The sequence below is a fragment of the Arachis ipaensis genome, chromosome B9 (genome assembly GCF_059453495.1).
Source record: "Arachis ipaensis isolate K30076 ecotype BB chromosome B9, ASM5945349v1, whole genome shotgun sequence".
In the NCBI taxonomy this organism is placed as follows: Eukaryota; Viridiplantae; Streptophyta; class Magnoliopsida; order Fabales; family Fabaceae; genus Arachis; species Arachis ipaensis.
The window spans coordinates 60037619-60061173 of NC_142444.1; the positions used below are offsets into that span (position 1 = coordinate 60037619).

The following is a 23555-nucleotide window of genomic DNA, read 5'->3' on the forward strand; positions in this document are numbered from 1 at the left end:
CTTCCATGAGAGATTTGGATGATTTCTCCATGAAGAATTGTAAGTGTTTCCATAGGAATCTCCCATGTAATTCACCTCTTCTATTGCTGGGTTCTCAGGATCATAAGCTTCTTCTTCAAATGAAGCTTCTTTGGTACTGCCTATTACTGCTTGCATTCCAGACAGACTCTGAGAAATCATATTGACTTGTTGAGTCAATATTTTGTTCTGAGCTAGTATGGCATTCAGAGTATCAATCTCAAGAACTCCTTTCTTCTGATTTGTCCCATTATTCACAGGATTCCTTTCAGAGGTGTACATGAATTGGTTATTTGCAACCATTTCAATGAGTTCCTGAGCTTCTGCAGGCGTCTTCTTCAGATGAAGAGATCCTCCAGCAGAACTGTCTAATGACATTTTGGACAGTTCAGACAGACCATCATAGAAGATACCTATGATACTCCATTCTAAAAGCATGTCAGAAGGACACCTTCTGATCAATTGCTTGTATCTTTCCCATGCTTCATAGAGGGATTCACCTTCCTTCTGTCTGAAGGTTTGGACTTCCACTCTAAGCTTGCTCAATTTTTGAGGTGGAAAGAACTTTGCCAAGAAGGCATTAACTAGGTTTTCCCAAGAGTTCAGGCTTTCATTAGGTTATGAATCCAACCATGTTCTAGCTCTGTCTCTTACAGCAAAGGAAAAAAGCATAAGCTTGTAGACCTCGGGATCAACCCTATTAGTCTTGACAGTGTCACAGATTTGCAAGAATTCAGCTAAAAACTGATGAGGATCTTCCAATGAAAGTCCATGAAACTTGCAATTCTGTTGCATTAGAGAAACTAATTGAGGCTTAAGCTCAAAATTGTTTGCTCCAATGGCAGGGATAGAGATGCTTCTCCCATAGAAGTCAGGAGTAGGTGCAGTAAAGTCACCAAGCACCTTCCTTGCATTGTTGGCATTGTTGTTGTTTTTGAATGCCATGGCTTCTTCCTCCTTGAAGAGCTCTGTTAGGCCCTCTAGAGAGAGTTGTGCTTTAGCTTCTCTTATCTTTCTCTTCAAGGTCCTTTCAGGTTCAGGATCAGCTTTAACAAGGATGCCTTTGTCCTTGCTCCTGCTCATATGAAAGAGAAGAGAACAAGAAAGTATGAGATCCTCTATGTTACAGTATAGAGATTCCTTGAGGTGTCAGAGGAAAAGAAGAATAGAAGGAGAAGGTAGATAGAAGAGAATTCGAACTTATCAAGAAGGATAGAATTCGAATTGCAGCTTGAGGAGGAGTGTTAGTCCCTTAAATAGAAGGATGTGAGAAGAGGGGGAGAATTTTCGAAATTAAAGTAAAAGATTTTTAAAATAATAAAAAGAAATTTGAAAATTTGATTGAGATTTTCGAAAATTAAGATTGGGAAAGAAATTAAGTGATTTTGAAAAAGATTTTGAAATTAGAAATCAAAAAGATATGATTGAAAATTAATTTTTGAAAAAGATGTGATTGAAAAGATATGATTGAAAATCAATTTTTAAAAAGAAGGTTTTAAAATTAAAGTTGATTACTTTACTAACAATAAATTAGAAGATATATGATTCTAGAATTTAAAATTTGATCATTCCTTAATAGGCAAGTAACAACTTGAAAATTTTGAATTAAATTACTAATTGTAGCAAGAATTTTCGAAAATAGTAAAAAAATAAAAAAATGGAAAGAAATTGATTTTAAAGAGATATGATTGAAAAGATATGATTTGAAAAAATATTTGATTTTGAAAAATTATGAAGATTTGAAAAAAATTTGGATTAAAAACAAAATCTTCCCTCTAGTGTTATCCTGGCGTTAAACGCCCAGAATGGCATCCATTCTGGCGTTTAACGCCCAAAATGCTACCTTTTTGGGCGTTAGACGCCCAGCCAGGTACCCTGGCTGGCGTTTAAACGCCAGTTTTCCTTTTTCACTGGGCGTTTTGAACGCCCAGCTTTTTCTGTTTAATTCCTCTGCTGAATATTCTGAATCTTCACTTCTCTGTATTATTGACTTGAAAAGACACAATTTTGAAAATATTTTTGGATTTTTAATGATGAGAAACAATAAAAAATGCAACTAAGATCAAATAAACAATTCATGCAAGACACCAAACTTAGAAGTTTGTATACTAAGGACTATAACAGTTTGAAAATGCATGTAAGAAACAACAAAACACACAAAACAAGAGAATTTAAAGATCAGAGCTAGGAAATCATCAAGAACAACTTAAAGATCAACGAAGAACATAATGCATATATTTGAAAAATGCAAGAAGAATAAAAACATGCAATTGACACCAAACTTAAAAATTGATACTAGACTCAAACATAAAATATTTTTGATTTTTTATGGTTTTATAAAATTTTTTTTGTGATTAGACATGGCTATCCAAGCTTCAGCAGACATACAACAGCTAAATTGATAGGAATCAACTAGCTCTTGTGATGATAAAATTATCATCTGAAACTCTAGAATTCATTCTTAAAAGTCCTGAAGAATAAAATAAAATAAAATTACCTAATCTAAGCTACAAGATGAACCGTCAGTTGTCCAAACTCGAACAATCCCCGGCAACGGCGCCAAAAACTTGGTGCACGAAATTGTGATCATCAATGGCGCCAACAACTTGGTACGCACAATTGTAATCTCAACTCTTTATCACAACTCCGCACAACTAACCAGCAAGTGCACTGGGTCGTCCAAGTAATACCTTACGTGAGTAAGGGTCGATCCCACAGAGATTGTGAGCTTGAAGCAAGCTATGGTCATCTTGTAAATCTCAGTCAGGCAGATTCAAATGGTTATGGAGGATTGATAATTAAAAGATGAATAAAACATAAAATAAAGATAGAGATACTTATGTAATTCATTGGTGAGAATTTCAGATAAGCGTATGAAGATGCTTTGTTCCTCCTGAACCTCTGCTTTCCCATTGCCTTCTTCCAATCATTCATACTCCCTTCCATGGCAAGCTTTATGTTGGGCATCATCATTGTCAATGGCTACTTCCCGTCCTCTCAGTGAAAATGTTCTACGCACGCTGTCACCGCACGGCTAATCATCTGTCGGTTCTCGATCATGTTGGAATAGGATCCCTTGATCCTTTTGCGTCTGTCACATGCCCAACACATGCGAGTTTGAAGCTCGTCACAGTCATCCCTTCCCAGATCCTACTCAGAATACCACAGACAAAGTTTAGACGTTCCGGATCTCAGGAATGACCGCCAATAATTCTAGCCTATACCACGAAGGTTCTAATCTTAGATTTGAAACCCAAGAGATACACATTCAAGCTTGTTTGCATGTAGAATGGAAGTGCTTATCAGGCACGCGTTCATAGGTGAGAATGGTGATGAGTGTCACATAATCATCACATTCATCATGTTCTTGTGTGCGAATGAATATCTTAGAGAAGAAGTAGGCGTGAATTGAATAGAAAAACAGTAGTACTTTGCATTAATTCATGAAGAACAGCAGAGCTCCACACCTTAGTCTATGGTGTGTAGAGACTCCACCATTGAAAATACAAAAGTGATAATGGTGGTCATTGGCTTTGGCCCCAGAGAGGGAACCTGAAGAACCAAGATGAAAATACAATAGTAAAAGGTCCTATTTATAGAGAACTAGTAGCCTAGGGTTTACAGAAATAAGTAATTAATGCAGAAATCTTCTTCCTGGCCCACTTGGTGTGTGCTTGGGCTGAACATTGAAGCTTTCACATGTAGATACTTTTCTTGGAGTTAAACGCCAGCTTTTGTGCCAGTTTGGGCGTTTAACTCCAGCTTTTGTGCCAGTTCTGGTGTTTTGATGCCAGAATTCTTAAGCTGACTTGGAATGCCTGTTTGGGCCATCAAATCTTGAGAAAAGTATGGACTATTATATATTGCTGGAAAGCCCAGGATGTCTACTTTCCAACGCAATTGGGAGAGCGCCAATTGGGCTTCTGTAGCTGCAGAAAATCCACTTCGAGTGCAGAGAGGTCAGAATCTAACAGCATCTGCAGTCCTTTTTCAGCCTCTGAATCAGATTTTTGCTCAGGTCCCTCAATTTCAGCCAAAAATACCTGAAATCACAGAAAAACACACAAACTCATAGTAAAGTCCAGAAATGTGATTTTTAAATAAAAACTAATAAAAACATAATAAAAACTAACTAAAACATACTAAAAACATACTAAAAACAATGCCAAAAAGCGTACAAATTATCCGCTCATCAACAAGTAGGATGAACTTACCATCCCTGCCAGGCGCATAGCATCTCAATGGTCTCAGTATAAAATAGTAATTCAGTAGTTTTCAAAAATTATTTTTATTATTCAGTCCACTCTGAGTCCCAGACTCCTCTCAACCATCCTTAATTCTTACTTCCACAGTTTACTATAATCATCATCAACATAACACTCCAACAGTCCACTCGCAAGCTTCAGAAACTGAAGCCTCTGTCTTCTAAGCTTTCTGCTAGAAAATTCCTAACTTACCTAAAGTACTTTCTAGGTTTTGACGCCTAAAAACAAGCTAAAGAATCTTAGATAAGTGCTACGAGAGTTTGCAAGCTTGCTGGGAAGGTAAAACAGTTAAAACAAGGTTTTCATTGAAAAACAGGACAGAGTGCGTATACATAGGGTTGTGCGTACGCACTCCCAGAAGAATTTTCACAAAGTGTGGGTACGCATAGAGGTGTGTGTATACACAGAAGATAAAAGTTTTTATTTAAAATGAACGCATAAATACGTGCGAACGCTCTCAACAGAATGCATTTCCCAGCGTGTGCATGTGAACGATGTTGTGCGTACGCACATTTTCTGAAAATCACAGGTGTGCGTGTGCGCAAGGCTGTGTGTACGTACAAATCAAAATCTAGCCACTGTTCAGAGCATGCGCATAACAGTGTGCGTACCCACACAAACCAGAAATCACAAATTCTGTATCACAGAATTCAGATTTTTGACAACTTCCAACGATCATATCTTTCTCTACAAAATTCAGATTTATACAAAATCTATACTGTTTTATAGCTCTTTAAATTATCTTTAATTTGATACAAAATTTACTTAATTTCAAAAACCGTAGCTCAAGATATGATCCGTCAAAGTTCACCAAAAACTAGTTTTTACCAAAAGTTCACTAAGTTCTCAAAATTTCAAAATTCACAATCAAACCAGTTCAAAGCCTATTCAATTTCACCATAGAACATTACCAAATGCTATACTTTACCTCTTCATCACAATTCAACCAATTCAACACCTATATCAATCAATTCCTCCTTCATAAACTCAACAATTTCACGATTTGTACATCAATATTCCAACATCAACAAGTTTACATAATCTCACTACTCATAAGCATTGTTTATCCTATCTCAACATCAACAAATATAATATTTCATTATCCTGCCACACAATTATCATTATTCCACCCAACTTCATAATTCAACATCATCATCCACCATAATCATCACAAACATCAAAATCATCATACATCACAATTATCAACAATTAATTTCAACCATATCCTATGGTCTACTAGCCTAAGTGTCCAGAAATATTACATATTACATAGAAGAAATCAAAACATATCTTGGCCGATTCCCAATATGCATAAAACACCACTTTGAGTCCAAACAAGCTTTCAATCACCAATCTCACCTTCAAAGCTCCAAATTAACTCCAACAATTGCAAGAACTCAACTAAAACCATATCAATTACCACAAATCAACCTAGAGTTACCAGAATCACAATTTAACAAGGAAAAGAGTTTCCTTACCTTTTCCTATGGTATTTGGGACACAAATCATCAATAGTCCAACCTTAAATACCACCCAATCAATCAAAACACAAAAGTTCACTCAAAACCAAAACCTAAATTTTCGAATTTCTTAGGGCAGAGAAAAGGAGAGAAAATTTCGAAATCTTACCTACATATGTTAGATAGAACTAACGGGCTTAGAAAGAGCTTCGCGTAGCCGCTGATGGCACGCAAATCGGAGCACCGTAGCTCGAGTTATGGCCATCGGAAGTTGTATGTGAATAGTTCTTTTCTCTCTTCTCCTCTCTTCTTACTTGTAGCTGCTATGGCTATGTTTGATGATGAATGAGGCTAAATGACCTTCATTAATGAACTTATATATGTTGGACTTGGGCCCGGTCTAACCTGTTAGTATTTTTGGCCCGGTCTAACTTGTAGAAAGAAGTCTGAAATAGCTCCTAAGGAATATCCATATTCTGTAGTTGCAAAAATCGACACTCTCCTTTCCACCAATGCTGAGCTTCTCCCACTAATTGATAAGCCGCATATTCTACGAACTGATTATTTGGGACATGTTGAGTTCGCAATGCACGCTCCATAGCTTGGAACCAACTGTCTACTTCAGTAGGATTTGTCTATCCATTGAAAATCGGTAGGTCAACTTTCAGAGAAGCAGCTAGAGTTCTTGGAACACCACCTAAGTTGTTCTCAGTGCCTTTTGCATTTTTAATTTGTTTCTGGCCGATTGTCTTGTCCGCCGCATAGCATGAATAGTCATAGCAGTGCTCGCTTAAATTGTGTTAACTAAGTTAGTCATCGCAGCCATAAGCTCGGCATGGTCATTAGTGGGTTGATTATCCTCACAATCTCTCCGTATACGTGACCAACCTTGTCCGCGAGATGCCATTCAAGGTCCTATCTACACCACACAATAGATATCAAGGTGATCAATCTCAATATCAAAATCCTAGTGCTTCAATTATCCCAAAAAGGCATTCACAAACAAGCATGCTATACATATATTAAGCAGATATCCTAAACAGCATGAAAGAAAAATGACCAAAAGTATGCAATGAAGCATAATCGGTCCATCCCTCAGGCTCACAAGGATGAACCGCTCTGATACCACTAAATGTAACACCTTAATTACCCTAAGCCTTACCTCATGCCGTAAAGTAAAGGTTAATCAAAGGTTACGACATTTCTAAGGCTTATACAATAATATATATAGAAGTAAATAATAATTCTAGAAGCCCGATGAAGAAATAAGCTCAAAAATAGAGTTACAAAAGTGCAACGTTCACACGAAGCTAAAAGCATAAAGGTACAAGATAAAGCTACGAAATACCAAGACATATATAGATATATAAGAGTATATTAGTCACAGAGAACTAGCCGCAGCCCGCGGAGTTTAAGGTGACTAGTATATACCGACATAAAGAGTTTTGAAAGTAAAACAGCTTATACAAAATATCTCTCTCAAAGTAACCCTCTAAGAAAATATAAATACAAAAGTGAGAGAACTAAATCAAAATAACCAAAAGACTCCAAAACATGATAAAGGTCCTCCGCTCTGTCACCATCAAGCAACTCACCGATGTGGGTTGCGACATGCATCTGAAAAATAACAAAAAAAATATGAAATGAGAACCGGAGGTTCTCAGTATGGTAATAGTGCCCAGTAATGTAAGATATAAGACTCTTGGATGCCAGAGGCAATCCTAGATCTTCATATCAATCATGGGATACAAGCTTAAAGCATAACAAAAATTTAAGACCATAACTTTAAAACCATGGTAAAAAGGGGGTAATCTAACTTAGGGAATTTCTAAACTAACATTCACACCGCTGTCCCACAGCCTACACCAGCCTAACCGCGATGCGATCCCATCGCCACCGCCTACAGAGCCTCCTCAATCCCAATAGAAAGCACAAATAATTATATACAAGTAATACACAAGAAATAATCAAGTATAGCAAGTAAATCAAGAAGTAATTAGGTATGTTATACAATTAGGGATAGTATGCAAGTAGACAAAGTAAGCAACCATATAGAAAATGCACATGATAAATGCCTGCCCTATTAGCAGTGATATCATATCGACAGTTCAACTGCCAACCCGACACATGCCCATGGAGATGTTGCCTTTCGGTCTAAGAATGCAAACCCTCGAGATATCGTGCCCGAACAGGGTACAGGATATAGTGCCTGCACACTCTAGTGATTCTAAAAGGATGCGAGCGGGATACTCTTGCCACGGATCTCACATCTTAACGTAAGTGAGACTAACCACCGCTCTTACACCGCCGCCGTGACCTCGACAAGCGGGATTAACCTACCGTCCCTGCTAGGCGCATAGCATTTCAACTGTCTCAGTCTAAAATATTAATTCAGTAGTTTTCAGAAATCATTTTCATTATTCAGTCCACTCCAAGTCTCAGACTCCTCTCAACCATTATTAATTCTTACTTCCATAGTTTTCCATAATCATCATCAACATAATACTCCAACGGTCCATTCGCAAGCTTTAGAAACCTATACCTCCGTCTTCTAAGCTTTCTGCTAGAAAATTCCTAATTAAACTTTCCTAAGCACTTTCTAGGTTTTGACGCCTAAAAATAAGCTAAAGAATCTAGGTAAGTGCTACGAGAGTTTACAAGCTTGTCGGGAAGATAAAACAGTTAAAATAAGGTTTCATTCAAAAACAAGGCAGTGTGTGTACGCATAGAGGTGTGCGTACACACAGAAGATAAAAGTTTTCATTTTAAATGCACGCATGATACGTGTGAACTCCCTCAACAGAATGCACTTCCTAGCGCGTGCATGCGGACGATGTTGTGCATACGCACAACTTGTAAATTTCACAGGGTGTATGTGTGCACCAGAGTGTACAATTACTCTCAACAGTAGGCATCTCCCTATGTGTGCATGCGCACCAGAGTGTGCATACGCACGTTTTCTAAAAATCACATGGTGTGCGTGCGCACAAGGTTGTGCATACGCACAAATCAAAATATAGCCACTCACGCGCACAGCAGTATGCGTGCACACACAAACCAGAAATCACAAATTCTGCAACATTATAGAATTCAGATTTTTGACAACAACTTTCAATGATCATATCTTTCTCTACAAAATTCAGATTTATACAATATCTATACTGTTTTATAGATCTTTAAATTATCTTTAATTTGATACAAAATTCACTTAATTTCAAAAACCGTAGCTCAAGATATGATCCATCAAAGTTCACCAAAAACTAGTTTTTACCAAAAGTTCACTAAGTTCTCAAAACTTCAAAATTCACAATCAAACCAGTTCAAAGCCTATTCAATTTCACCATAGAACATTACCACATGCTATACTTTACCTCTTTCTCTCAATTCAACCAATTCAAGACCTATATCAATCAATTCCTCCTTCATAAATTCAACAATTTCACGATTTGTACATCAATATTCCAATATCAACAACTTTACATAATCTCACTACTCATAAGCATTGCTTATCCTATCTCAACATCAACAAACATAATATTTCATTATCCTGCCACACAATTATCATTATTCCACCCAACTTCATAATTCAACATAATCATCTAGCATAATCATCACAAACATCAAAATCATCATACATCACAATTATTAATAATCAATTTCAACCCTATCTTATGGTTTACTAGCCCATGTGTTCAGAAATATTACATATTACATAGAGGAAACCAAAAACATACATTGGCTGATTCTTAATATGCACAAAACACTACTTTGAGTCCTAACAAGCTTTCAATCACCAACAAATCACCAATCTCACCTTCGAAGCTCCAAATCAACTCCAACAATTGCAAGAACTCAACTAAAATCATATCAATTACCACAAATCAACCTAGAGTTTCCAAAATCACAATTTCACAAGGCAAAGAGTTTTCTTACCTTTTCCTATGGTGTTTGGGGCACAAACCACCAATAGCCCAACCTTAAATGCCACCTAATCAATCAAAACACAAAAATTCACTCAAAACCAAAACCTAAATTTTTGAATTTCTTAGGAAAAAGGAAAGGAGTAAAAATTTCGAAATCTTACCTACACATGTTAGATACAACTAATGGGCTTGGCGAGAGCTTCATGTAGCCGCTAACGGCACGCAAATTGGAGAACTGTAGCTCGAGTTATGGCCATTGGAAGTTGTATGTGAATAGTACTTTTCTCTCTTCTCCTCCCTTCTTACTTACAACTGCTATGCCTGTGTTTGATGATGAATGAGGCTGAATAGCCTTCATTAATGAACTTATATATGTTGGGCTTGGGCCTAATTTGGGCCCAGTCCAACCCGTTAGCATTTTTGGCACCAAACCATTAATATTAGTTCCCGGTTTTCAATTCTAAATGTTTTCCTAAGGTTTTATACTATTTTTATTATTCTCACATAGTACCTGATAGATTTAAGCTGATATTTTTGGTTAATTTACTAGTACGCATTTTTATGCAATTTTCCAAAGAAAATTACATTTTCCAACTCAGAAAAACCTATTGAGTCCAATTATCATATTTATATTTTCTAATTAATATTCTAAATTTTTGGAACTTTTTTTGGGACCATTAAGTTATTATTATTTTACTTTGATTTATCAGTTAATTATTGTTGGTTCTTACACGGTGGTGCAATGGCGGCTAGCTGACGTGGCCTCCCTCTCCCCTCCAACCTCTCTCTTCTCCCTTTCTCCTTTCTTGCTCTTTGCTCCAGCTTCCCCTTTTTTCCCCTTTCTATTCCCTCCCCGTTCTTCCCTTTCTTCTTTCATTCATTCATTCATTCTTTCTTTCTTTCTCCTGACCGTGTAAGTGAGTGAGTGAAAGTGAGGTGGTAAGTGTGAGTGGCGGTGAGGGGTTAGGGTTTTCAATTTGGGAATTAGGGTTTGCTTTTGGGAGAAAATGTGAAATTAGGATTTTTGGGTAAATTAGAATTTAGTAATTTTAATTAAATTTGAAAATATTGTAATTAATTGAAATATAATTTATTTTAAAAAAAAATTTTTTAAAAAAATATTATTTAATTATCAATTTGCTAATTAACTCTCAATCAAGTATTCTACTTTAAAATATAAAATAATATAATTAATTTTTCTTTATTTATAAAAAATAAATTATTAAATTCTAAAATCTCAATTATTTAAACTAAATCATATAAAATTCTTATTCTTTTACAATTGTTAAGCTCTATAATTTAAATATAGAAAATCATTCAATATTTATAAGATTAAGTAAAATTTCTAATTTAATTATCAAAACTTGATTTACTTAGTTTTAATAAAATAATTTCTATAAATGAAGTCTTTACTGAGTAAATAAATTGAAATTAACTCATAATAAGATTTTCCAAAAATTCTGAGTCTTATATCCTACCCACCTATAAAAATTTTCGTCCTCAAAAATAAAACTAATACACAAGATATTACATAGTGTTAATACTTTACTTTCGAATACTTCAAAAAAGCAAAAAGTCTTGGCATATATATAAATTTTCAAATAACGGATAAGCCATAAGACTTGGATATAAGAGAAGTATGTGGTGTAAGGCAAAAGTTACAAGATAAGTTCAAAACAAAAGGTTGCATGGTGTCAACATCAAGGACTCTAATATAGCTTACCTTCGTAACTTCCAATTGTACTTGTATTGAATGATTCATCCAAAAGTTCTCAACTTCGTCAATCAATTTTGCAAGCTCACTATTGGTTACAAGCCTAATATCAACAAAACTCTTTTGCGTAAAACAAAGCTCCATAACATCTTGTGGTATCGCACACTTACTAGCTTCATCTTCCGCATCCACCAACTGTGTCCTAAGAACTAATGTATCATTTGCCATATCTAAAGATCGCACGTGACATTGAAACAAATCTTGAGTTTACTATGAAGGATACAAGATTTCAGAAAGGAATTACAAGTGACAAGGACAACACTCATAATGATTTGAAAGAATGAATGAAATTTCAGGTAAACAAGGATATACAAGCAATGAAGATTATAAAAAAGGAATCAATTGGCAATTACAAGGGTGACTCTTGAATCAGAGAAATTCGATAGGATCAATAAGAAGAAAAACAACGCATTAGTTTGAAACAAATTCAATGCTAAGTTGAAGAAGTATGAGATTTTATAGAACAAGAATGGTTAAAGACAATGGTGACGTATTGCAACGGAACAACTTCAGATTACCCCATGGGTTTCATAGCTCATGGTAGAATATAAGATCAACCGCCATGTTGCAAGAGTGTTAACATAGTCAAAAGTGTAATCTGATCAAGATATGCGTAAGGTGTAACACCCTAATTAGCCCAAGCTCTACCTCGCATCGTAAAGCAAAGGTTAATCAGAGATTACGATAGTTCTAAGCTCATACATAATATATTTATAGAAAGAATGATATAAACTAGAAGCGCGATGAAGGATATAGCTCAAAAACAGGATTTCAAAGCGCAATACGTACTAAAGAAGCATCTAACTTAAAGCACAAGAAACAGATGTGATATAAACAAAGATAATAGTATAATAGTGTAATACCATAAGGAACTAGCCACAACTCGCAGAGTTTAAGCCGGCTAGCCATATACAGACCATACAGAAGCATGACAGTTTAAAAACAGCTTATACAAGTTCTTCTCTCATAATACAAGCCTCTAGGCAAGGACAAAATACAAAAGGAGAGATGTATAAACAACATAAACCAAAAAGACTTCAAAAGAATCCAAGATCCTCCGCTTCTGTCACCATCCAAAACAACTCACCGAGGTGGGTTGCGACCTGCATCTGAAAAAGACAACAAAGATATGGTATGAGAACCGGAGGTTCTCGTTATGGTAACAGTGCCCAGTGATGTAGGATATAAGACCCCGGGACACCAAAGGCAATCCTAAGCTCCATATCCATCACAAGATTCAACTTAAAGCATACTAAAACAATTAAGCATAAATATATCCACCTTAACTTAAATAAATAGGGTAATCTATCTTAGGGATGTCTACTCTAACCAAACACCACTGTCCCGCAGCCTTCACCAATCGATCCTCCATGCGATCCCATCGCCACCACCTTCCGAACCTCCTCAATCCCAGTAGAAAGCACAAGTAATATACAATGCAAGTAACTCACAAGTAGAAGCATATAAGGCAAATAATTCAGATAGCAATTAGGCATATTATTCAATTAGGCAAACCATTACAAGTAAACAAAGCATACAAACAGATAGAAAATGCATATGATGAATGCCTGCCCTACTGGCTGTGATATCACATTGTCGGTTCAACTGCCAATCCGACACATCTCCATGGAGATGTTGCCCTTCGGATTTCTCATATGAAAACCCCCGAGATATAGTGCCTGGATCACTGTCCAGGTACCGGCGCCTGCTCACCCTATAGATCCAAAGGGATGCGAGCAGGATACTCTTGCCTCAGACCTTATATCTCAACGTAAGCGGGATTAACCACCATCCTTACGCCGCCGCCACTACCTCAACAGGCGGAATTAACCACCGTCCCTGCCGGGCGCATAGCGTCTCATAATCTCAGTAAAAACATTATCTCAGTGGTTTTCAAAGCATTTTTAGTATACATAGATCCATCATCTCAATCCGAGTCCTCGACTCATCTCCACCACTGTCCATTCATATCTCAATTTCCAATATCAAAAGTTCATCATTCCTCATCTCATATATCAATCATCCTTCACCCAACGTCAAATCATTCTCAATACGCCAAAAAGCTAGGTCTCTGATAAACCACTATTTTATGGTTTATAATGTGTTTAATTGTGTGGTTTTATCATGATCTTTACCCACTTATTCATGTGATTAGCATGCATTTATATTTCCTTCCTAAAATTATTACATGATTGAAAACTTGCTTCCTAGAGACTTTTAATTATGCATTTTAATTCTCCTTTATTCCATTTGATGCCGTGATCTATGTGTTAAGTGTTTCAGGCTTTATAGGGCATGAATGAGTTGGAGATTGGAAAGGAAGCTTGCAAAAATGGAAGGAACACAAGAAATTAAGGAGATGACCAGTGAGAAGTGACGCAGTCGCATGGCTCACGCAACCGCGCGGAAGAGAGGAAATCGCAGTGACGCTGTCGCATGGCTCACGCGACCGCGCGGATTGGAATAGCACAAGTGACGCGGAGGCGTGGACAACGCGCCCGCGTGGCAAAGCAAAACGCCGCATGACGCGTCCGCATGAATGACACGATCGCGTGACATGCGCGATCTGTATAATCTGTAGATTTCGTTGGGGGCAATTTTGGGCCCTATTTCGACCCAGTTTTCGGCCCGAAAAAGCAGACTAGAGCCAGAGAACATGCAGAAACCAAAAACAACATTCATTCTACACAGTTTTTTAGTTTTTAGATCTATTTTTACTCCTCCTCTAGGTTTTCTCTCTACACATTCATAGTTCTTAGGATTTTTATTTCGATTGCTCTTTGCATTGGGATATTGAGAAGAGTTATTACCTCATCAAGACTTCGTCATTCTAGTTCGTTTTCTTTACTTGGCTTTACTCTTCCATGTCCTTCAATTTACTCAATTTTACTATTGGATTATTTTAGAATTTATTAATACAAGAGTTACTTTTATTTTTAATTGATTCCTTTGAGTTTTATTTATCATGTCTTTCTTTAATTCCCTTTCCTATGTTATGAGTTCTACATTCATAATGAGCGAGTAGTTCCCTGACTTGATGGGGAGTTGATTGAAAGGAACCCTTGAGTTGGAATGTTCAAAGGATAAATTGTAATTGGGTTTATTGTTGGATGGCTCTCTAGTCACTAACGCCAATCCTTCCAAATAAGCGGATTGGGACTTGTGAGTAGAAACATCATTCCAACTTGTTTGACTTTCCCTTATTTAGAAAGGGATAACTAAACAGAACGACCTCCAATTATCAATTAATCTTGAGAGTACTGCAACAAGAATAGGGCTTCCAACTAATCTACTCCCAGTCAAGACTTTTATTTAAATTACTTAATTTCCCCAAATTAATTTCTTGTTTATTCAACTCAAACTCTTTCTGAAAATATCTGATTAATAAAATAGCACACCTTTCTGCAACTCGTTGGGAGACGACCTGGGATTCATACTCCCAGTATTTTAAATTTTAATTTTTGTGACAACCTTTCTAAATTGATAAGCGGATTTCTGGTTGGTTAAGAACTATACTTGCAACGCACAACTTATATCAATTCTTAATTAGCCAAGGTTGATAAACCACTATTTCATGGTTTATCTTGTGCTCAATTGAGTGATTTTTATCAACTCTTTACCCATTTATTCATACTAATCGCATGCTTTATGTCTTCTTCCCTGATTTTGTGCTATGATTGAAAATATGCTTCTTTGGCCTTTATATTGCTAATATTAATCCTCTCTTATCACCATTAGATGCCTTGATATGTGTGTTAAGTGATTTCAGAGATTACAGGGCAGGAATGGCTCAGAGGATAGAAAGGAAGCATACAAAAGTGGAAGGAATACAAGAAGTTGGAGAAACTGCTAAGCTGTCCAGCCTGACCTCTTTGCACTCAAACGGCTATAACTTTAGCTACAGAGATCCAAACGATGCAGTTCCAGTTGCGTTGGAAAGCTAACGTCCGGGGCTTCGTTTTGATATATAATTTGCTATAGCTGCCCCAAAGTTAGGCGATGCAAACGCGTGAATGAAGCGCCCGCGTTGCATCTGCGAACTTCAATCCGCACGGATGCGTGGACGACGCCTCCGCGTCACTTGCCCGCGACCTGAACATAACAGAAATTGTAGGGAGCGATTTATGGGCTGCTTTTGACCCAATTTTCAGCCCAGAACACATAGATTAGAGGCTATAAAGTGGGGAAATGCATCCATTCATAATCAAGCTCACAATTCACAATTTTAGATTAGATATAGTTTTTAGAGAAAGAGGTTCTCTCTTCTCTCTTAGGATTTAGTTTTAGAATTTAGGATTATTTCTTCTTCATCACAAGTTCAATGTTCTTCAATTTATATTTCTCTTCTACTTTTAGATACTCTAATACTTTTATCTGTTAATTACTTATGATGCCCATTTGATATATGAATCTTTCCATGTTAGGACTTAAATTTATGTTTAAATGCAATTTGAGGTATTTCAGATTTATGATTGTTTTATTCTATTTAAGATTGCTTTTAATTTAATTTAGATAATTTCTTCCTTTTGGTTCTGGTTAATTAATTGGTAACACTTGAGTTGTCAAACTCAGCAGTAGTTGAAATTGGCAGATTCTAATTAATCTAGATCGCTCTAAAGCTAGTCTTCCCACAGGGATTGACTAGGACTTGAGGATCAAACTAATTAGTCCATTTGAATTTTCTTTGCTTTGTAAAGGTTAACTAAGTGGGATTAAAACCCAATTCTCATCACACCTGATAAGGATAACAAGGACAGGATTTCCAGTTCTAATACCTTGCCAAGAGTTTATTTTATTATTATTATTTTATTTTTCTTATCATTTAACATACTAGTTCCTTACTTTCAAAACCCCCAATTTACAAAACTCATAACCAATAATAAGAACATACCTCCCTGTAATTCCTTGAGAAGACGACCCGAGGTTTAAATACTTCGGTTATCAATTTATCTAGGGGTTTGTTACTTGTGACAACCAAAACGTTTGTAAGAAAGGTTGATTGCTTGGTTTAGTAACTATACTTGCAACGAGAGTTTACTATAACTTCTAAACCATCAATCTTCATTTCTTTCAAAATGGCGCCGTTGCCGGGGAATTACAAACGTGTGCCTTATTATTGGTTATTGTAAATATTTGCTTTCTGCTTGTTTATTGTTTTTATTTTTGTTTTTATTTTTGCTTTTTCGTAAATTAAGAGGTTATTGGTTTTTATTTAGTTATTAAAAAAAAATTTTTTCAAAAATTTTTCAAAAATTTAGTTATCTTATCTTATTTCAAAAATCAAATTTCAAAATTCAATTTTAAAAATTTTCAAAATTCAAATTTAAAAAATTTTCAATTTCAAATTTCAAAATTCAAATTTCAAAACTTCAAATTTCAAATTTCAAAAATTTAATTTTCAAATTCAAAATTTAAATAACCTTTTAATTTAAAATTTGTTTTTATTTTCATTTTTAATTTTTATTTACTATTATGAATTCTCACTCCTCTGGTTTCAAGTTTGGTTCCAATGTTGTCGTAAGGAATGGAAACTATAATGAAAATAGTCATCAAGGTTGGAAGAATCAAAGATGGGAGGAGCCACAAGGATTTAATCAACCCTCTTGGCAAAAACCCCCTCCAATGCACTATAACCAACAACCATTCTGTGATGCATACCAAAATGATGACTATAGTGGACCCCCTTGTAGTTACCAACAAGGCTCACCATCTGATTATGAACCGCCTCCTCAACACAGCTTTGGACCACCAGACATCATCACATAATTCTAACCCGTATCCACCACACCAACCACCTTATGAGCCATATGAACCATATATAGAACTACCCCAATTCCAACCCAATTACTCCCAAGAACCACCACCTCAATATTTGCCATCTCCATATCCATCAATCCAAGAGCACTATGATCCTACTTATGATAGTCGAGCGCAACAAGAATCAAGGGATCGTCTCACGGAAACATGTGCAAAACTTCAAGCAACCCTTCGCCAACTGGATCAAGCGATAAATCTATTACCTTTCCGATGTTCGGACACTCAAGGAACCCCCATGGCCTCATGTGGGCAATCTAATGAAGAATGTAGCATGAAGGAGATATTAGAAACTCCGATGGATAGTGAGCAGCACGATTTTATATTGAAACAATTGGAAGAAGCTACGCCTGCCATTCAGGAGGAAGAAATGGTTGAAGACTTAAGAGATGCGGAACCTCCATGGGAAACTCAAGTTATAGAGCTGATGAGCGGATAGTTTATACGCTTTTTGGCATTGTTTTTAGTATGTTTTTAGTAGGATCTGGTTACTTTTAGGGATGTTTTCATTAGTTTTTATGTTAAATTCACATTTCTGGACTTTACTATGAGTTTGTGTGTTTTTTTGTGATTTCAGGTATTTTCTGGCTGAAATTGAGGGACTTGAGCAAAAATCAGATTCAGAGGTTGAAGAAGGACTGCTGATGCTGTTGGATTTTGACCTCCCTGCACTCAAAGTGGATTTTCTGGAGCTACAGAACTTGAAATGGCGCGCTTCCAATTGCGTTGGAAAGTAGACATCCAGGGCTTTCCAGAAATATTTAATAGTCCATACTTTGGCCAAGAATAGACGACGTAAACTGGCGTTCAACGCCAGCTCTTTGCCCAAATCTGGCGTCCAGCGCCAGAAAAGGAGCCAAAACCAGAGTTGAACGCCCAAACTGGCACAAAAACTGACGTTCAGCTCCAAGAAGGACCTCTACACGTGCAACACTCAAGCTCAGCCCAAACACACACCAAGTGGGCCCAGGAAGTGGATTTATGCATCAATTACTTACTCATGTAAACCCTAGTAGCTAGTTTATTATAAATAGGACCTTTTACTATTGTATTAGGTATCTTTTGATCATCTTTGGATTACCTTATGATCCTTTGATCACATTTTGGGGGCTGGCCATCTCGGCCATTCCTGGACCTTCACTTATGTATTTTCAACGGTAGAGTTTCTACACTCCATAGATTAAGGTGTGGAGCTCTGCTGTTCCTCAAAGATTAATGCAAAGTACTACTGTTTTCTATTCAACTCATCTTATTTCGCTTCTAAGACATCCATTTGCACCCAAGAACGTGATGAAGGTGATGATTATGTGTGACGCTCATCATCCTTCTCCCTTATGAACGCGTGCCTGACAAACACTTCCGTTCTACATGAAGTAAGCTAGAATGAATATCTCTTAGATCTCCTAACCAGAATCTTCGTGGCGTAAGCTAGAATGATGGCGGCATTCAAGAGAATCCGGAAAGTCTAAACCTTGTCTGTGGTATTCCGAGTAGGATTCAATGATTGAATGACTGTGACGAGCTCTTAACTCGCGATTGCAGGGCGTTAGTGACAGACGCAAAAGGATAGTAAATCCTATTCCAGCATGATCGAGAACCGACAGATGAATAGCCGTGCCGTGACAGGGTACGTGAGCATATTATTCACTGAGAGGATAAGATGAAGCCATTGGCAAGGGTGATGCCTCCAGACGATTAGCCGTGCCGTGACAGGGCATTGGATCATTTTCCCGAGAGATGACCGAAAGTAGCCATTGACAGTGGTGATGTATCACATAAAGCCAGCCATGGAAAGGAGTAAGACTGACTGGATGAAGATAGCAGGAAAGCAGAGGTTCAGAGGAACGAAAGCATCTCCATTCGCTTATCTGAAATTCCTACCAATGAATTACATAAGTATCTCTATCCCTATTTTATTATATAATATTCAAAAACACCATTATCACTTTATATCCGCCTGACTGAGATTTGCAAGGTGACCATAGCTTGCTTCATACCAACAATCTCCGTGGGATTCGACCCTTACTCACGTAAGGTATTACTTGGATGACCCAGTGCACTTGCTGGTTAGTTGTATCGAAGTTGTGACAAATTATGAATGTGTAATCACGATTACGCGTACCAAGTTGCTCACGTGCCAGGAATAGTTTGAGCCTGGACATCACAATTTCGTGCACCAAGTTTTTGGCGCCGTTGCCGGGGATTGTTCGAGTTTGGACAACTGACGGTTCATCTTGTTGCTCAGATTTGGTAATTTTCTTTTTATTTTATTTTCAAAAATTTTTCAAAAATATTTCAAAAATTTTCTCATCTGTTTTCGAAAAAAATAAAAATGTTTTCAAAAAAAAATTTTATTCAAAATTTTTAAGAATGAATTCTAGTGTTTCATGAAGCATGTTGAAGCATGGCTGGCTGTAAAGCCATGTCTATTCCTTTGGGAATGAGTATGTCAGGCATGTCATATCTGAATTACATGCTGAAGCTTGGCTGGCCATTGGCCATGTCTAGTGTTTTGGACCGGAGCTTTCATTGAAAGCTTGGCTGGCTAGTGAGCCATGTCTAATTCTTGGACTGAAGCTTTAGACTAAGAATGCAAGATTCCTTGAATTCATGTTAAAAATTTTGGAATCCTTATTTTTTCTTTTTCATATAATTTTCGAAAAAAAAATCCAAAAAAATTAGAAAATCATAAAAATCAAAAATATTTTTCTGTTTCTTGTTTGAGTCTTGAGTCATGTTATAAGTTTGGTGTCAATTGCATGTGCATCTTGTATTTTTCGAAAATATCATGCATTCATAGTGTTCTTCATGATCTTCAAGTTGTTCTTGGTAAGTCTTCTTGTTTGATCTTGATGATTTTTTGTTTTGTGTCTTTTCATGTTTATCATATGCATTTTTGAATTCTTAGTGTCTAAGCATTAAAGAATTCTAAGTTTGGTGTCTTGCATGTTTTCTTTGCAATAAAAATTTTTCAAAAATATATTCTTGATGTTCATCATGACATTCAAAGTGTTCTTGGTGTTCATCTTGACATTCATAGCATTCTTGCATGCATTCATTGTTTTGATCTAAAAATTTCATGCATTGCATATTTTTCATGTTTTTCATAAAAATTTCAAAAATCAAAAAAATATCCTTCCCTTTTTCTCTCATCAAATTCGAAAATTGAGTTGACTTTTTCAAAAATTTTTAAAAATCAAGTTGTTTCTTATGAGTCAAATCAAATTTTCAATTTGAAAATCTTATCTTTTTCAAAATCTTTTTCAAAAATCAAATCTTTTTCAAAATTCTTAGTTATTTTCGAAAATTCCAAAAAATATTTTTCAAAAATCTTTTTCTTATTTTATATCATAATTTTCGAAAATAACAATAACAATTAATGTTTTGATTCAAAAATTTCAAGTTTGTTACTTGCTTATTAAGAAAGATTCAAACTTTAAGTTCTAGAATCATATCTTGTGATCTCTTGTGAATCAAGTCATTAATTGAGATTTTAAAAAAATGAAATCTTTTCCAAAAAACTAATTTCAATCATATCTTTTCAAAAATATCTTCTTATCTTATCTTTTTCAAAAATATCTTTTCAAAATATCTTTTCTAACTTCCTAACTTCTTATCTTTTCAAAATTTGTTTCAACTAACTAACTAACTTTTTGTTTGTTTCTTAACTTTTTCAAAACTACCTAACTAACTCTCTCTCTCTAATTTTCGAAAATATCTTCCCTCTTTTTCAAAAATTTCTTTTTAATTAACTAATTATTTTTATTTTTTATTTTTGATTTCAAAAATTTTCGAAAATTACTAACATTTTTCAAAAACCATTTTCGAAAATCACTAACTCTTTTTCAAAATAATTTTCAAAAATTATCCCTCCCCCATCTCATTCTATTTATTCATTCATATCCTAACATCTCATCTCACCTCTCTTCCATCCTCACAGTTGTGTTTCTTCCATTATATTACATTCTTTGTCTCCCCATCTTCTTCCACTCACACAGGAATCCCTATACTGTGGTATAAAGGATCTCCATTATTATTATTATTTTTCTGTGCCTTCTTCTTTGTCATATGAGCAGGAGCAAGGATAAGAACATTCTTGTGGAAGCAGATCCAGAACCTGAAAGGACTCTGAAGAGAAAATTAAGAGAAGCTAAAATACAACAATCCAGAGAAAACCTTTCAGAAATTTTCGAACAGGAAGAGGAGATGGCAGCCGAAAATAATAATAATGTAAGGAAGATGCTTGGTGACTTTACGGCACCTAATTCCAATTTACATGGAAGAAGCATCTCCATTCCTGCCATTGGAGCAAACAACTTTGAGCTGAAACCTCAATTAGTTTCTCTGATGCAGCAGAACTGCAAGTTTCATGGACTTCCATCTGAAGATCCTTTTCAGTTCTTAACTGAATTCTTGCAGATATGTGATACTGTTAAGACTAATGGAGTAGATCCTGAAGTCTACAGGCTCATGCTTTTCCCTTTTGCTGTAAGAGACAGAGCTAGATTATGGTTGGATTCTCAACCCAAAGACAGCTTGAACTCTTGGGATAAGCTGGTCACGGCTTTCTTAGCCAAGTACTTTCCTCCTCAAAAGCTGAGCAAGCATAGAGCTGATGTTCAAACCTTCAGACAGAAAGAAGGTGAATCCCTCTATGAAGCTTGGGAAAGATACAAATAGTTGACCAAAAAGTGTCCTTCTGACATGCTTTCAGAATGGACCATCCTGGATATATTCTATGATGGTTTATCTGAGCTATCAAAAATGTCACTGGACACTTCTGCAGATGGATCCATTCACCTAAAGAAAACGCCTGCAGAAGCTCAAGAACTCATTGACATGGTTGCTAATAACCAGTTCATGTACACTTCTGAAAGGAATCCTGTGAGTAATGGGACGCCTATGAAGAAGGGAGTTCTTGAGGTTGATACTCTGAATGCCATATTGGCTCAAAATAAAATATTGACTCAGCAAGTCAATATGATCTCTCAGAGTCTGCATGGAATGCAAGCTGCATCCAACAGTACTCAAGAGGCATCTTCTGAAGAAGAAGCTTATGATCCTGAGAACCCTGCAATAGCAGAGGTAAATTACTTAGGTGAACCTTATGGAAACACCTATAACTCAACATGGAGAAATCATCCAAATTTCTCATGGAAGGATCAAAAGCTCCAACAAGGCTTTAATAATGGTGGAAGAAACAGGTTTAGCAATAGCAAGCCTTTTCCATCATCAACTCAGCAACAGACAGAGAACTCTGAACAAAATGCTTCTAATTTAGCAAATCTAGTCTCTGATCTATCTAAGGCCACTGTAAGTTTCATGAATGAAACAAGGTCTTCCATTAGAAATCTGGAAGCACAAGTGGGCCAGCTGAGTAAAAGGATCACTGAAATCCCTCCTAGTACTCTCCCAAGCAATACAGAAGAGAACCCAAAAGGAGAGTGCAAGGCCATTGACATAAGCACCATGGCCGAACCTGTAAGGGAAGGAGAGGACGTGAATCCCAAGGAGGAAGACCTCCTGGGACGTCCAGTGATCAATAAGGAGCTTCCCTCTGAGGAATCAAAGGACTCTGAGGCTCATTTAGAGACCATAGAGATTCCATTGAACCTCCTTATGCCCTTCATGAGCTCTGATGAGTATTCCTCTTCTGAAGAGAATGAGGATGTTACTGAAGAGCAAACTGCCAAGTTTCTTGGTGCAATCATGAAGCTGAATGCCAAATTATTTGGCATTAATACTTGGGAAGTTGAACCTCCCTTGTTCATCAATGAACTAAGTGATCTGGATCAACTGACATTGCCTCAGAAGAGACAGGATCCTGGAAAGTTCATAATACCCTGTACCATAGGCACCATGATCTTTAAGGCTCTATGTGACCTTGGTTCAGGAATAAACCTCATGCCCCTCTCTGTAATAGAGAAACTAGGAATCTATGGGGTGCAAGCTGCTAAAATCTCACTAGAGATGGCAGACAGCTCAAGAAAACAGGCTTATGGACAAGTAGAAGATGTATTAGTAAAGGTTGAGGGCCTTTACATCCCTGCTGATTTCATAGTCCTGGATACTGGAAAGGAAGAGGATGAATCCATCATCCTAGGAAGACCTTTCCTGGCCACAGCAAGAGCTGTGATTGATGTTGATAGAGGTGAAATATTCCTTCAATGGAATGAGGACTCCCTTGTGTTTAAAACTCAAGGATCTCCCTCTGCAACCATGGAGAGGAAGCAGAAAAAGCTTCTCTCCAAGCAGAGTCAACCAGAGCCCCCACAGTCAAACTCTAAGTTTGGTGTTGGGA

At 36.6% G+C, this 23555-nt stretch overlaps 2 non-coding genes across 2 annotated transcripts; one reads left to right on the forward strand and one right to left on the reverse strand.

The window, feature by feature from the left end:
* The first annotated feature begins 450 nt into the window (after positions 1–450).
* On the forward strand, positions 451–558 carry LOC148544817 (small nucleolar RNA R71). Its single transcript, XR_015900427.1, has one exon. It is a non-coding gene; the product is annotated as a small nucleolar RNA R71 (small nucleolar RNA).
* A 21298-nt stretch (positions 559–21856) lies between these two features.
* LOC148544818 (small nucleolar RNA R71) lies at positions 21857–21964 on the reverse strand. The gene has a single exon (XR_015901307.1). It is a non-coding gene; the product is annotated as a small nucleolar RNA R71 (small nucleolar RNA).
* Between the last annotated feature and the right edge of the window lie 1591 nt (positions 21965–23555).